We start from the raw sequence: 16,295 nt of genomic DNA on the forward strand, positions 1-16,295 counted from the left end.
GAGAGAGAGAGAGAGAGAGAGAGAGAGAGAGAGAATGAGTGGGGGAGGGGCAGAGAGAGGGTGAATCTGAAGCAGGCTCCAGGCTCTGAGCTGTCAGCACAGAGCCTGACATGGGGCTCTAACAAGTAAAAAACGAGATCATGTCCTGAGCCAGAGTTGGAAGCTTAACTGACTGAGCCACCCAGGTGCCCTTCAAATTATTTATTCCATATAGAGTACTAAAAAGATATAGAAACTTATCAAAATATATTTATGGACACAATAATAAAACAACATTTGCAAAGCTATAGTCATATAGATATACATTCAACATCACCCAGCATTTATTGAGCTTTTCCTGGGAATATACTAGATACTGAGAAAAAATACATAAATAAAATAGAAGACATGGCTTATATACATCAACACTGTTTTTACAGTTAAGACAATTGTTTTATTTAAATCTGACTTCCCTGATGCATTCAATCAGATATATTTGCATGTGAACAGTTAATATGAAATGGAACTTTTAAATCACCCATTTGATTCCATGTAGACTGACAGACCGTTTAAAATTTTTTAATGTTCATTTATTTTTGAAGGGAGGGAGGGGCAGAGAGAGAGACACAGAATCCAAAGCAGGTTCCAGGCACTGAGCTGTCAGCCTAGAGCTTGATGCAAGGCTTGAATCCACAATCGGTGAGATCATGACCTGAGCCGAAGTCGGATGCTTAACCAACTGACCTACCCAGGCACCCTGACAGACTATTTAAATAATGTTCTCTAATGAAAGTTTTTAGCTTGAATTACCCAGTGTGGTATCTAGTTGATCAAATATCTCATTAGTATATATTTACTGAGGGTCTACCAATTGTATTAGAGGATACAGAGAAACGTACTCCCATCTTGGAGACCTTATACTCTAGCAAGATAATAACAATATATACGTAAACAACAGCCATTTATCCTTCAGGCAGGGCATGATAAGGACCAATGATACAATAGAGAGTGAAAGTCATGGAAGTTCAGAAGAAGGACAGATGTCCATGGGTTTTAGAGTCTAGAGAGAATTCTGAGAGGAAAAAGTTCAGGCTTTAGACTTAAGATTCTCATTATTTAATGAAAGATAATTCTATCGTGACAAAAAGTTATCTCTTACATCAGCCCTCAAACACGTTTGTGCTGTGAAGCTCTATTATGAGATTGAGTATGGCATGCTATTTATTTTTTTAATATTTTAGTCCCTAAATTCTTTCACTTACCAATGAAAGCCCAACAACAGCAACAACAAGACCAAAATTATTTGCATGACTATGTATCTCCAGATAATGTAGTCATATAAATTCATCATTATAGAAATGAGTGGTACTAAGAAAACAAAAAACCTTATACTCAAATAAGAAATTTTATAACTCTTAATGATGTTACTACTTAAATATGAGGGGAGGCGGAATGTGACCAGATTGTCTTACAAGAAACGTTAATATATTGTCTGTTAGGTTTTCTCCAAATTCATAAGACCTCATTTCTCACTTAGGAATTATTATGAGTCAGAATTACTATTCTTCATACAAACAAAATAACTACACTTCACAATTTTCAAAACAAGTTTTCTTCTTCTGACCTAGGAAGACCCAAGTGGATCAGAATTTCTCCTATTCTAGTTAAGTGTTAATTTCTGGCTAAAGAAAAAGGCTGAATTTGGAGGAGGTTTAGCTCAAGGTTAAAAAAAAAAGAAGAAGCTATATAAAGGAAATGATAGTGTAATTTTAAGAAGAATATTTATAGCTGTGGGTACTAATTTATTCTTTTAAACTGGCTCTGTACTTTGAATTGCTCTAAAATAGACCAACTGTACTAAATTTATATTGGATGATTGTTCAGCTGTTAGGTATGTGCAGAGGTGGTATAGCATGGTGGTTAAATGCCCAGACTCCAGAGCCTGACTTGTCTGGGTTCAAATCCTAAACCTGCCTCATTCTCTCCACATTTCCCTGGGCAGGTTGCTTAAATAAACAATCTTTTTCTTAACTGTAAAACGGGAATAATAGCAGTGCCCGTCCCCAAAGCAAATTGGTACATGGAAAGCAATTAAAATTGTGCCTAGCAATGAGCAAGCACGAAGTGTTAGCCATTAATATTACTCTGTTTTCATGAAGTGATAACCGCAGGTGTGTTGTTTCTTTACTCTTCTGTCTAAAACATCTTTCCTGGGATGCCTGGGTGGTTCAGTCGGTTANATAATAAAATAAATAAATAAATAAAATAAAACATCTTTTCTTTCCCCTCTCCTTCCTCTCTCCCTCTCATCTATTAGACTATCTATCTTTCATTTCGTGGCCATTTTCCATTGCCCAGTACGATGTCTTCACAAAGGTGCTTGATAACTATTGAATGAATGAACCAAACTCCTATATATTTTTTAAGCCCCCTCAGAACCATCCCCGGCCCTCTAAGCCTGTTCTGTAGTGGAGAGGGTGCTCTCTTCCTTGCTCCCATAAGCCCTTATGTAGACCCCGTCACTACGGTTAGCACTAGTGGTTAGGTTGATCTGTATATGACTCTTTCTCTTTTCCTTCAGCCTTCTTCAAATTCATAAGATCTTATTTCTTACTCAAGAATTACTATGAACCAATCAATATCTCCGAACTTCTTGAGGGTGGTAGCTCTTACCCTCATCCCCTAATGTTTGGCACACTGTAGGCCTGGCAAATGATTGATTGAATGTACATGGACAAATGAATGGACTCATCCCAATTCCTCAGCAGGGGCTGGACATTCTCCCACCACTAGTCAATGTCCAGGAACGTAAGCACACGAGGCCCACGGGTCCTCGGCTAGTGGCCTGACCCTGGGAAAGGGTGGCAGAAACCAATAGCAAAGAGCTCTGCCTGCTATTATCTAACCACAGAAATGAATGCTATAGCTAAAATTGTATTCTAACACCTTCATTTTACAAATGAAGAAACTAAACCCTAAAAAAAGGTTCAATTAGCCAAGATCTCTTAGCATATTAGAGAAACAACTGGGAATGTGATTTAGGTTTCCTGGCTTATTGCCTGTACTTATTCAAGTGCAAAGAAATTTTTCATTTAAGGTTTCCATATTCCATTGAAAGTTTAGTAGTAACAAGTGGGTGGAGGACAGAGATAGGATAAATAAGAAATGTCCTTGGGATGCCTGGGTGGCTCAGTCAGTTAAGCATCCAATTCTTGGTTTCAGCAAAGGTCATGATTTCAGTTGTGAAATGGAGCCTCAAGCCTCAAATCAAGCTTCACACTGACAGTGTAGAACCTGCTTGGGATTCTCTCTCTCTCTCTCTCTCTCTCTCTTTCTGCACCTCCTCTGCTCACATTTTCTATCTCTCTCAAAAATAAATAAATAGGGGTCCCTGGGTGGCTTAGTTAGTTGAGCAACTGACTCTTGATTTTGACTCAGGTCATGATCTCATGGTTTGTGAGTTCAAGCCCCACATTGGGCTCTGCACTGACAGCAAGGAGCCAGCTTGGGATTCTCTGTCTCCCTCTCTCTCTCTGCCCCACCTCCGCTTGTGCTCAGGAATGCATTTCCTCTCTCTCAAAATAAATAAACTTTTTAAAAATAAATAAACTTAAAAAAAGAAATGTCCTTGTTTTTCTTATTCATTATTCTTTTTTTAAGTTTATTACTGTATTTTGAGAGAGAGAGAGAGAGAGAGAGAGAGAGAGAGACTGTAAGCAGGGGAGGGGCAGAGAAAGGGAGAGAGAAAGGAAATCCCAAGCAAGCTCCACGCTGTCAGTACAGAGCCTGACACAAGGCTCAAACTCACAAACTGTGAGATCATGACCTAAGCTGAAACCAAGAGTCATACACTTANCTTGCTGGCTACAATATCCTCCCACATGAATGCTTTAACTGTTAACAATCAAACCCATAGAGAGCATTTACAAATATATGTTATGGTAGTTAGAGTAGTCTGTATTTTAGAATCTAAGAACATGTACTACTCTCAACTCTCAGAATCTTTTCCTGGTTTTGGTAACCACACCTGATTTACCGCTGGAGATCTATGTCTTTCCAATTCCCTGCCTTCTTTGTCATAATTTCAGTGAAGTTCTTCAGATTGCCCCAGTCAAGGTGTGACCTTGTGAACTGGGAATCTGGAGAGCAGAATGATGCTGAGACAGGGTGCAGATTCATTCCAGCAAGCTTTCTGAGGGCAGTATCCACGGATCCTTTTTGCCTAATCCCTGGAACTGTTCTAGGTCTGCCCTTCCTGGGGCTGCTCAGCAGCTTTCCTTTTATTCTGTGAATCAACCTGTATTCTTCCAACAAATTTCTTTTCTGTTTAATTAGTCAGAGTTTATTTTCATTGCTTGCAATCAAATTCTAGTACTGGCTGAACTTGGACTTGCAAGTTCCACTTTTGCTATGGTTTGTAGGTACAAACCAAATTAGTAGAACAAGAAATAACTAGTAAAGGTATGTGTGTGTGTGCATGCACGCGTGAGTGAAATCTACTAAGCTTATAACTGCTTAAGAAAAAATAGATTTTGTGCTACAATATATTCAAAGGACCAACTATGATTTTACCATGCAATTTGTATGTCTTAAGATGGTCTGGAATTTTAATTATTCAAGTGAGAGTTTTCCTTGAATATTAAAAGTTGTTATAACTCTTTTATAAAAACATTATGCAATATTACAGGTTTCTCTCTACAGTACACACTTTTAAATTTAGGTCCTTTGTTACCTGACCTGAAATATATGTCCCTTACAATTTAATATTTAAATTAAACTGGTTTATTTATGTAGGTAATAGGAAAACAATAAAACAAATCAAGTTCATAAATTAGAGAAAATAGTATGTAATTGTAGTTTAATTTATTCATATTTATTACACTAAGCTATAAATGCATACATTTTATAAATACATAAACATATGCAAAATTCTGTGTAAATCCAATGTTAATGATTTCACTATGAACTGTAGCTGTTCTTTAATTTTAAATTGCACTTAACAGGTTAAACTAGAAAGTACACAAAACATGTTTATTTTTAAAAGTATTTATGAAAAGTCCTTAAGAATTAAATTATAAGAACAATCATCTATCTATGTTCCCTCTGAAAAATAATTAGTTTTTGGAAGAATATGACACAAAGGTCTTGAATAAATAATATTCAGGGATTTTTTTCCATCTCTCCTTTAGATTATGAGGTTTTCAAAAGTGTAATATATTTAACTCTTTCTCAGGTGAATGTGTTTTGAAGGCTGAATATTCCATCAAGCACTGGAAATAATTCCAAGGGTGTATTTATAATAGTACCAAAAAAGTACTTAAAAAGTTTACAAGGAGGTCTTTACAATGTCCATAATACACATTTTTATAGTACATGTACACATATTCAAAAGAATTTTCTAATAGCTAATATGTCAGTCTCTCTCTATGCTTGGCATATTCTTCAACTTTAATAAAATGCATACAGGGGCACCTGGGTGGCTCAGTCAGTGAAGCGTCTGACTTCGGCTCAGGTCATGATCTCATGGTTTGTGAGTTTGAGCCCTATGCCAGGCTCTGTGCTAACAGCTGAGAGCCTGGAGCCTGTTTCAGAATCTGTGTCTCCCCCACTCTCTGCCCCTCCCATGCTCATGCTCTGTCTCTCAATAATAAATAAACATTAAAAAAATTTTTAATGCATATAGCAGCAACACTAATTTTTATTTCTCCCTTAATCCAGGAGCTTAATACATAATATTTACAACTAAGAAGCAGAAAGATAAAAGAGAGACAAAGCCAATACCATCTGTGTTGCCTTATCTGGGGTTCCTTTTCATTGCCTTTCACACCCTGACCTGGGTAGAACAAGGCAGAAGCACTGGTCTTCAGCACGGGTTGACACCAAGGTAATGTGTGCATTGTCATTTATCAAGGGTTCTCTGATAACACTTAGTATAATGGTCTTTCATGAACTGGCAAAATCTGTAAGAAGGCAATCCTGGTTTCCTCAAATTCTGGGTATTTTGATTTGTGGAAACTGTTAGGACTACGGGTGTGTGTGGAGTGTGTGTGTGTGTGTGTATTCTCTTTAATAACCTGTTTGGTATTGCTCTTCTGTGCCAGTTTTCAACAGACAGGAGGACTTACAAAAATCACTTTTATATTGTTTGTGGGATAGGAGTTTTTACATTAATTTTTTTAAGTTTATTTATTTTTGAGACAGAGAGAGAGAGAGGGAGAGAATGAGTGGGGGAGGAGCAAGAGAGAGGGAGACACAGAATCCGTAGCAGGCTCCAGGCTCTGAGCTGTCAGCACAGAGCTCTACCCGAACTCATGAACTGCGAGATGATGACCTGAGCCCAAGTCATATGCTTAACCAACTGAGCCACCCAAGTGCCCCAGGAATAAATTTACATTTAAATGGAAAGTACATTTTAAGAATCAAAAACACATACACCAATACTTAATTCATGATTACACTAGGAGGAGAATGTTTCTGGAGAGGGAAGAACAATAGCCCAGAGGGGAGAAAAAGAAAGGAGATTTTTATTTTTAACTCAAGATTTTTATTTAACTATACTGTTTGGATTTTTAGAACAATCATAGACTACCATTATAATTAAAATTAAATTTTAAATGTTTGAAAAATACTGTTACCATATACTGTAACAAAATCCTATAAAAACTGGAAAAATGTATGTTTTTCATTTGTTCTTATAGCTTTTCAAATTTGACACTAAATGTTTTAAGTTTTTTTAAATTTGAATATAGTTGACACACAATTTACATTACTTTCGGGTGTTGCTTTTTAATTTTTATTAAGCTTTTACAATTCTTTGTATAGATAAGTAATATAGTAGTATTAATAATGATAATGGTAATAGCAATAGCTTCAATGACTTGTGCCAAGTGTTTCCTCTACATTGTCTATTTCATTCTTACAAAATCCTACCAGTAGATGCGGAGCTAGGTTCACTGGGGCTTGAAGTTGATAAGGTTTGGGGAAAGATGGATCTTTAAGGAAATAGTACAAAATTACCATGGCCCTTTACAGGGCTTTGGAAAGGGATCTGTGCAGTTCTAGCTAAGCTTGATAGGCTTCCTAATAAATCCATCTCTATTCATCAATCACGTAGTAGTTTCATTACACATAAAGAAACTGAAACCTAGAGAGATAACCCACCTAAGGTTATATACCTAGCAAATGGCCAAACAAGATAATTGCAATATATCATTGTTTTAATACAAATCTCTGTATCTCAGTAGTCTATGACCTAAAGTATTTCCAGTGGAGAGTAGGAAAGAGTATTCAACTTCTGCCCAGCTCTCATTACTACAGATCTCTGCTTCCCTTAATGATTTACTCAGTAAGAAGAGTAGAGGAGAAAGAGGGGAAACTGGAGGAAAGCAGGAAAGAGTAGGGAATGGAACAGGAGTGACCAGAAGTTGTGCCTTTGAGAGAAGGAAGGTTAGAGAAAACAAGCAATGTCCAAATGCATGAGCACATGCCTTAAAGATTGTCTATAGGTTATCAAGGGCTTGCTGAAAAAGGCCAGGGGAGGCATGAGTTCAAGGGTTCTGAAGATCTGAAGCAACAAGAGTGTTCTTGCTTGAGATACACTGATGGTGACGTACAGGGGTGGGATAGAACGGGAGATGGCTATGTTAGCTAATGGCATTACCATTATCAGGCTAAAGGACAGAAAAGTCAAAAGGGGCCCAGAGTCGTGTTGTTTGAGGACTTTGAGCAGAAGAGAGCTGAAATAGCTAATATAGTGCTCACTCTCCATAAGAAGCAGGAAGATTCCCATTTGGAGATCAGGAGATCTCCCAAATGATGGAAGGAAGGTACATTGAATGATTTCCACCTAACTTGAGGAGTTGCATATTTTCAGTCCAACACAAGGGTTGGGTGATCCTTTAGGACTAGGGATTCCAAGGCAGACTCGAAAGAGCTGCCAGGGAAGTCTGTACCCTCTGATTGCGAGCCATCCTTAGATCTTTCACAAGGCCTTGCGTACAAAGTGCCTTTAACAGAATAAGTACACAGTAAAAGAGTTTGAATGAATCAATCAATAAGTGAAGCTCACCAGAAAGTATAATCTTGAGCTGCCAGAAAAGTAAACTACTTAGGACCCCCAACCTTTCCTTCCCTCTGGCCTCCTATTTCCATCCCCCTTTAGCAAATCCCCTCTAGGAAGTCCCTGCACATGAATAGGATCCCTAAGTAAACTCATAGTCATAGTTTTTCTCTCTAGGCCTATGAAGATGCATAAATAATTCCATAGGAGTGGCAAGACCAAAGGCAGAGAGGTCTTCTGAAATAACCTGGTGTATAGGTATGTACGAATACAGAGCTATATTATTTACTGTATTTGCACTACATTCCCAGAGAATTTGTGTTACTATAAAGTTCTTGGTCGCCATCCTAAACCGGGTACTTGATATTTCTTGACAATCCTACTAGATCTTTCATATTTGCCACAAGCTCTTTTTCGTTCCCACAGCAATCAATCACCAAGTCTCATCAGTGCTAACTTTCAAATCCATTTGAGTTCATACATTCCCAGAGCTCCTCTGGAATTCCAACCACTATCCCTTCTCTATGGATTACAGCACTAAATTCTTAATGTATTTGCCTACATTTCCTACTGTTTCTCTCCTCTCTCCATTCCCATAATCATCTTAGGCTTTTCTTGACTTCTAAAACATGCCACATTCTCTTCCTCCACAACTGTCTACATGTGGTTCTTTTCCCTGAAACACTTTTCCTTTCTACTTTCCATTTAGACAGCATCTACTTCTGCTGCAAGTTTCCAGCTAATCTCTTTGCAAATCATTCCCAGACGTGTATGCCTAGTTCGGTTCCCTTCCTGTATGTTCTATCATAATAGTCAATTTGCTTTATGGTATTTATTTGTTGAATGTATCTTCCCTGCTAGTCTGTAAATTCCTTGAGGTCAGGGACAGTGTGGTCTCTTTCATTCCTGTGCTCTGAGCTCCCGAGTTCCACCCCAGGAATTCACCATCCTCCAAGGTCTCTATTTTTCTTCCTGCTTTTCTCCTTGCCAAAGCCCATGAAATCTTTATCTAGTCTGGGAGAAGTTGAGAAACCTTCTCTTCTTACACAGCCTGCTTTCTTTCAAATATTTTGTCTTTGCCAAGGCCAAACCTTTTGAAACTCAACAGCAAAGAATTGATCTTTGTGTTCTCTGTATTCTGCTGTTTCATCCCTCTGCCAAGATAATAGCAGATGGAATGGCAGACAAGTATGGGGTATAGGAATATCTATGTGGGGGCAGGGATAGCAATCAAATGTTATCTCAACTGTCAGTCCACCTCACATTCTCATCTAGCACCTTACCCAAGAATGACATCTATCCTTGATGACTTCTGGATTCAGTGCCACACTGCTTGGATTCTCCCTTCATGACTAAAGATCTTATTCTCCTGGAAGCTAGAAATTTTGCCTGCTGATAGTCATCAGCTTTCAGCTTTCTCTGGGAATTTCCCTCAACCGTAGCCAGCCTCCGTTCCTAGAATGGAGCCCCTTCCTTTAGCCATCTCATATCCAGTATAAAGGCGGGTCCCCTTTCCCTAACCCAATCTCAGGAATTGGATGAAGTCTTGTGACTGTATTACAGCCCATCTTCTTGGGCTTATCCTGCCTCCTTCTCTTCCCCTGGAGGTGTCAGTCCCAAGAGCAGTCCAATAAATATTTTGTACACAGAGATCTCTGTCTCAGGGTCTTCTTCCCAGGAGACTTGTCTGACAACAATCACCTTTAGACTCCGTTTGTCTATGACTATATATATATTTTTTCATCTCTCTCATCTGTCAGTTCTAGAAATCTGAAAAATATGAAGGGAATTTCATGTCACTTAGAGTCTTCCCTCTTTTTTTAATGTATATATATGTAGGAAAATTTAATACATTCTCATATATATACATTGATTGTATATGTATATATAAGTCACATGGAAAACAATTATAGTTTATTTCTCTTAACTTTAAATTTCAGATACAGTCAATAGGGCTATTGTCGCAAGGAGAGAGAAAAGACAGGAGAGACAAAACTTCTGCACCTTTATCTCTTTCTTGATTGCATTGGAAAGGATTTTATGTGCGTGTGTGTATGTGTTTGTGTGTGTGTGAAGAGAGAGAGAGGGAGAGAGAACTTGTAGAATTAAGAATAAGAAAGAAATGTAAATGAAAGTTGCTGGTAATTTTTTAAATATGAATTATAAAATTCCAAACTTCTCTAAAAGCCAAAATAACTCATCATCTTGAAGAGTAGAGCTGATGTTTGTTAAGCAGATTACAAAATACCATTTGCCAAGACTTTTAGCGTTAATTGCTTCTCACTGGAAAACTGAAGAAAATCAAGTTGAAGAGAAGGTAAGATTAAAAAGACAACATTCATTGTGTTTTCCATGCAAAGGAATAATAATATTACTTTTTCCTGAGAGTCGGAAGATCTTAGAAGTCATATAGTGTCAAGTCTTGGCCAGTGTAAAAATACTTTCTGTGCATTGTTTTATTTTTGCTTAGAACACATAAATATGTTTCTAATATTAATTTATGTTTTCTTGAAGTTTGATTAATAATCTTTGCTAAATATAAACTTGAGGCCCTGTGCACTACATTGCTTTTTATCATTCTTTGATTGTCTTAATATTGGTGCATTTATGTATCTTTTGTTTAATTTTACCCACGGGAACTATTACATTTAGTTAGCAACGAGTGCCTAAGGGTATACATTGATTTGCCTTGGTTTGCCCTCACACTTATACTACACTTAACCACGTTCATGAGAATCCAGAAGGTTTTCTCTCTTTGCCGAGCAACTACAAAACAGAGGTGGACAGTGTCGGAGTAATGCAGTAGACTAACTCTCCTGAGTATTGATTGCCTCGTTATGAATGGATTAAGCTACCAAGAAGACACCTCTAATTTGTTTCCCTGTGTGTGTATGAGGAACAGAAGCTAGACTGTCCCCCTTGCCAAATAGTTTATTATTATTTTTGCCTCTTTATGAACACTAGAGCAATTCTATTCGGAACACAGCAATTAAAACAAAGTAATAATAATAACCACTCTTTATAAGTGCTTCCTATGTTCTAGGCATCGCGCTGAGTGTTTTACATATATTTGCCCCATTTAAGCCTCATAACACTATGAGGTGGGTATTTAAAACCTACATTTTATAAATAAAAACCTGAGGCTCGGAAAGATTTCAATAATTTGCTTAAATTAACATAGTTGTTACCGTAAGTCATATCTGATTTTTTTTTAAGCCACTTTTCCAAAACTCAGAGATTTTCCCTTCAGGTCTTGACCGACTCCTCCAGAAACAGCCTCTGCCCCTACCTCTCCCTCTAGGGGTAAGTAACTCAATTCCATAGCCACTTTCCNTGTCTTCGCCTCATTCCACCATCTCTCGCTACTCAGCATTTTATCTGTTTGTTATCTTCGAGACCTTGCTAACTGGATGACTAGCTGCCAAATAAAATCACAGGAGGAAAAGATAAAGCATCTCGTCTTTCTCTCTTAAGCCTTCCCTCTCTTCAACTTCCTTGTTGGTGAGTGTTCAAGTTCTCCAGTTTCCACAGAGCTAAAAATAGCCCACTGTGTGTGGTAGTACGGGTGCCATTTCCTGGGGAATGAGGGCTCCAGTAAGGACAACTGGTGCAGTGAATGTGGGGTCACCCTATCCCTCGCCCCTGCCCCCGCTGCCTCGAGGCTCAGACTTCCTCCAGAATTTGCTCAGAGTCACTTTTGGACAGATCAGATCAAAAGGAACTGGTGTGTTTCCTCTCTCAGATGCGAGTGGCATAACTTATCATGGTTTCAGGGACATAATATGAGTATAATTGTTGAGGTACAAATATAATTCAAGCCTGCCAACCATACCATTGTTCCAACTAGCAGAGAGGCTTGATGGGAAGTAAATGTTAATTGTATTGCTAATGTTTAACAAAGCATAATTACATTCATTGCAAATTGTTGGAGGAAAACCTTTCCTGGTACATACATAATATTTGGGGGGTCATTTTTAAAAGGGGATTACATTTAAAAAAGACCCTGCCAGAACAAAAATCGAAATGAAATGATAAAGAGAAAAAATATATAAATCCATATAAATCCTCAGCAATCTGTTATGAAATAACTTTTTTCAACAAAAAAATAGCTTTATCACCTTTCATTAAGTAACAATCCTTGTGAACTTCTAAAAATTAATCTGATATTAGGGAAGAAAGTAAAAAATTACACAAAACCCCCCGCACTGAGAAAAACAAGTTTTGTAACAATCCTTTCTGCATACACATTTAATCCCAAGTCCAGCAGTTCATTTCCCTAGCCACAGGGATTCAGAAATGCAGTCAGTTGAGGCCAGTGAGATGTGAGAAGAAACTTGTTGAAAGGTTTTTTTCCTCACTCTTAAGAATAGGTCATGGGGAAAAACGGCTCTTTTTATCCTGGCCATTGTCAAGTATAGATGTCACCTCTAGAAATACTGCTATAGCTTTCTTGATACCAGCTTCAGGAGGAAGCCAATTCAATGTTTATTTATTCTTGTGAGAGAGAGAGAATGCACACAGAGAAAGGGCAGAGAGAGGGAATAACAGAATCCAAAGCAGGCTCCAGGCTCCCAGCTCTCAGCTCAGAGCCCAACACGGCTCTTGATCTCATAAACTGCAAGATCATGACCAGAGCCAAAGTCAGATGTCCAACCGACTGAGCCACCAGGCATCCCAAGAGGAAGCCAACTTAAAAAAAAAACTGGGTGAGGATAAGAGAATCACAGAAAAATGATTTGGATAAAGACACTGAGTTAAGCCATTCTTAATGGCTACCCTGCCTCTGGACTTCATGGCATGTGAGTCCATAAATTCTCTTCTTATTAAAGCCTGTATGACTTGGATTTCTTGATATCTCAAGCCGAATGCATCTTAACTAACACAGGTATTTTTTGCCCTAAGAAAAAGCTTAGTATTTGTATACGGTCAGTCATGCATTTTCTTAATAATCTGGTTACTAACTTCATAATAGTAAGTACTTACTAATAGCAAAAAGATTCTGCTTTTCACAATATCCCCAACATATAGCTTATACATGTGATCTCCTAAACTTTATCTTTTAAACATTTTATTATTTTATTTTTTAGCTTTTAAGACTAATGGAATGCTTTTATATACCATATGAGAAGGGTCCAATATTAATTTTTTCAAACAAATAGCTAATGATGCAATTTCTACTATGAAAATAAAATGAACTGATTTACTAACCATTCTCTCTCTCCCTTTTGAAGTGCAATACTACCATTATCCTATATTCAGTTCCCATGTATTCTGCAATTTTTGATTTGGTCTACTAATCTATTAGTCTGTTCGATCTATCCGTATGCTGATACCTAACTATTTTGAGTATGCTAACTTTATAATATTTTAATATTTGGGAAGAAATCTCATCACTATTTTTCATATTCATACATTCCTTAGCTTCCCTTGGACACTTATTCTTCCACATAAAATGTAAGATATTTCAATTTTTTAAAAACACAGAGACATAAGTTACAATTCATTAAACGTATATAACAATGTGGGCAGAAGTGACAAATTTGTGAAATGACATCCTCCCTGGCAAGCATGAGGTATATGTTTCCATGTGTTCAGCTGTTGATGTAGCTCTTCAGTAAGATTTTTCTGGTTCTCTTCCTATAGGCCGTGAACTTTTCTTATTAATTTCAAAATATTTAAAGTTTTTGTATTATTTTCTGTGGATTATTTCTTACATTTCTAATACTGATTATTTCTAGTATAGAGCCATACAATTGCTTCTAAAATAAGTATGGCATATATAAGCACGCTGCCAAATTCCCTTATAGTAGTTTTAAAATAGAGTCACTGGGTGAATGTCTAGAATGATATTTGCTCTTGGTTTTGTATAAGTAGTATTTATCATGTTTAGGTAGTTTCTTTTTAATTCTATTTTGATTGCAGTGTTAATAGAAATGGCTGGTGGATTTAACCAAATGCCTTTTTAGCATCTTTTAAGATCATTTTAATACATTAAAATAATGATGTAATAAATGATGTTATTCAAAAAGTTCCTGCCATGAAACCATCTTTGCATCTTGGCAATGAATTATGCTCGGTCACTACTGACACATACTAGACTTTATTTGCTAACATTTTTATTAATAATTTTGTATTTAGGGGCAAGTACCTGGGTGGCTCAGTTGGTTAAGGATTCAACTCTTGATCTCAGCTCAGGTCATAATCTCACGGTTCATGAGTTTGAACCGCATGTCGAGCTCTGTGTTGACAGCAGACAGTGCAAAGTCTGCTTAGGATTCTGTCTCTCCCTCTCTCTGCCCCTCCCCTGCTCCTGTATGTGCCCTCTCTCTCTCTCAAAAATAAATAAATAAACTTAAAAAAATAATTTCAGGGTGCCTGCGTGGCTCAGTTGGTCGAGTACCCAACTCTTGATTTCAGCTCAGGTCATGATCTCACGGTCTGTGAGTTCAAGCCCCAGCCCCATATTAGGCTCTGCACTGGCTGCTCCGAGCCTGTCTGGGAGTCTCTCTCTCTCTGCCCTTCCCCCCCAAAATAAATAAATAAACTTAAAAAGAATTAAAAACAAATCTTGTCCAAGGTGGCTTTGGGACTCCTCATTCATATAAAATAAAACCTCCTGGAAACTTTATTTTAATGTTTTATTTATATTTTGAGAGAGAGAGAGAGAAAGAGCATGAGCGGGGAAGGGGCAGGGGTGGAGACAGAGGATCTAAAGTGGGATCTGCTCTGACAGGCTGACAGCAGCAAGCCCCATACCAGGCTTGAACTTACAAATTGCGACATCACAACCTGAGCCAAAGTCAGACACTCAACTGACAGAGCCACCCAGGTGCCCCAGTTCCTGAAAACTCTTGAAAGAAGATGCTGTTCATGTTCTCAAAACCCGCTGTGCCTCTGTGAAAAGTTTTAGTGGACAACCTTCCCACACTACTGAATGACGAAGCTTGAACAATGCCGTGGCTATACCACTCTCCTCTCCCATCCTCATGGTCATTACCTTATGACATCACGTTATCTCACAATCTTATTTTCTTTGTTTATCCTCAGCATCTGGAAAACACACAACATCCACATTGATGATTCACCAAATCCCCATCTTGCAATTCCTTAATATTTTTTCCAACTACAATGCTCATCTCCTTATTCCTCAACACCCACGTCCATAGCTACATAAAAACTATCATTATAACAGCTTACATTTACAGAACACTTTTTGCCAAGGACAATTCTAAAAGCTTTAGGTATATTAACTCATTCGGTCCTCACAAAAATCCTTCAGTGTAGCTTAAAATGTCCTAGGAGCAGACTGAGACACAAAAAAATGTGACTAACTTGCCTAGGGCCATCGAGGTGGTAAAGGGCAGAGTTGTTATTGAAACCCAGGCAAACTACTCTTAACCGCTACTACCTTATACTACTGTCTCTGTAAGCATAACCTCCTGTCTTTAACTATTTCTACACCAATAGTCCTGCTAAACTTTTTCCTTAACTACATTAAAACATATGGATTCTTATAGTCTTTTGGTCTATCATACTCTCTTGACTTCACTTTCTTCCTATTTGGATTTAACACTACGGTAAATTACTATACTTTCCCAAGCCTTCTTAATTGTTTAGAGATACCTTCTTTGTACTATAACTTATTTTCCAAGCCCTACTATTTGATATTTCTGTTCCTTCTTTTGGGATGGCAATCACAGCTATAGAAAATGATAAACTAGTGTTGACTGACTTCACTATAAATGTATGGCCCAGCTGGACAGCTGTCTACCATTGCTCTGTGGTTTTTTTTCTTCTATCTACCTGGCTGTCTTTCCCATTCTGTATAGTAACAGTCCCCTCAACTGCTCAATAATTGTATTTCCCTCAATCTTGCTACTCACCTTCTCAGCAGATGATTTAATTTCTAATATCCCAAGAATGTTGTGCCCATCATGAATAAACTCCTTTAACTTCCCCTTTTCTGCCTCCAAATTCTTCTGTGTTTTTGTTCCTCCCTAAGCTTTTCAACATTTGTGAGAAGAAGAAGTAGTCCCATTTCTCTCCAGACCCCCTAACTTACGATCTTGAATCTACCTTCTTTTGTCTCTTTTAAATTGTATGCCCATTAAGTATTGACTTTCAGATTTGTGTTTTGGTCAGAATCATCTATGCTTATACTGCAATAACAAAAATCCCTAAATCAAGTGGCTTAATAAAAAAAAAATGTTTTCATTTATCCCTTCCACCAAAACTATCGCGGATATAGGCAACTCTC

At 37.7% G+C, this 16,295-nt stretch overlaps 1 long non-coding RNA gene across 1 annotated transcript in view; it reads right to left on the minus strand.

Moving 5' to 3' along the window:
• Positions 1-16,295, minus strand: part of LOC144220191 (uncharacterized) — a 36,821-nt gene that overhangs the window by 13,698 nt on the left and 6,828 nt on the right. The window contains exon 3 of the long non-coding RNA XR_013331654.1: positions 15,036-15,088. This is a non-coding gene — a long non-coding RNA (uncharacterized LOC144220191). The remainder of the gene's footprint in view (positions 1-15,035; positions 15,089-16,295) is intronic.

The sequence above is a fragment of the Crocuta crocuta genome, unplaced genomic scaffold (genome assembly GCF_008692635.1).
Source record: "Crocuta crocuta isolate KB4526 unplaced genomic scaffold, BGI_CrCroc_1.0 scaffold9, whole genome shotgun sequence".
Taxonomy (NCBI): Eukaryota; Metazoa; Chordata; class Mammalia; order Carnivora; family Hyaenidae; genus Crocuta; species Crocuta crocuta.